The sequence below is a fragment of the Halyomorpha halys genome, unplaced genomic scaffold, assembly GCF_000696795.3.
Source record: "Halyomorpha halys isolate HHAL.00 unplaced genomic scaffold, Hhal_1.1 Scaffold186.1, whole genome shotgun sequence".
Classification (NCBI taxonomy): domain Eukaryota; kingdom Metazoa; phylum Arthropoda; class Insecta; order Hemiptera; family Pentatomidae; genus Halyomorpha; species Halyomorpha halys.
This window is the reverse complement of record NW_027116002.1, coordinates 495,435-496,443: the sequence shown is the minus strand read 5'-3', so window position 1 is coordinate 496,443 and position 1,009 is coordinate 495,435.

The window sequence follows — 1,009 nt, the reverse complement described above, 5'->3', positions numbered from 1 at the left end:
CGTTTTGGAGACATCTCTCATATCAAGGAGACAACATGAATTATTGATTTTTCACAATTAAAAAAAAAAAGTATTTCACTTACAGGCCGATTGCCTATGTTATATATATATATATATATTTGATATATTTGTTGGAATAGAGTTTATTGCCTAGATTCTTTAACTGAAGGTCATATATTTTTTAATGCTCAAAGGAACATTAAATTTACTCATACAAATGTTATTAAATGAAAAAAAAAAGTATAGAAACCTAACACTTACAATAATAGTTTAGAGTAAAGTAATATTTTAGTTACTATGAAAACTAGGAATAAATATAAATATTTATATGTTATTTCATAATGATGATTTAAATTATAGTAATATATTCAGCAAGATTAAAATACTAATACTAATATGTTCAGTAATGCGAACTCAGGGAACCTCAAAAGATGTATTTCCGGCAAAAACTCGCAACACTTACCCTACTATATATTTCATATATAGTTAAATGAAAATTAAAAAAATGTTTGTTAAAATATTATATATTTATTATTTAATAAATTTAACAGGTGCACAAGCATACAGTGATTTCCTACTCATAAATTGTTTTAGACATGATTCACATGATTTATTTACAGTTAAAAGGTAAATAAACAAGTGAAACGTAAATTTCTGCCAACAAATACCTTTCTGAGAAATACTGATTATCTCATCGGGAAATATTTACTTAAGTGACAGATAACAATAAAGTATTTCGGATATTCCTACGATGTTTCTTGTGGCATGTTATTATTATATTTTCTCTATATCAAGTGCCTCTTTATTCGAAAAGCTATACGTGTTATGGTGTAATAAAACTAATAGGTTTTGTTGTTGATTTTGTCACTAATTGTACATTCAACGAAATTCAAAAGAAAAAATAGAACGATAGTAAAAATTTATGAAACATAAATTTGTAAATCGCACGAAGTTCAATAAAGTGAAAAATTACTATTACCTAGGATAATTAATATATAATAGAGAAACT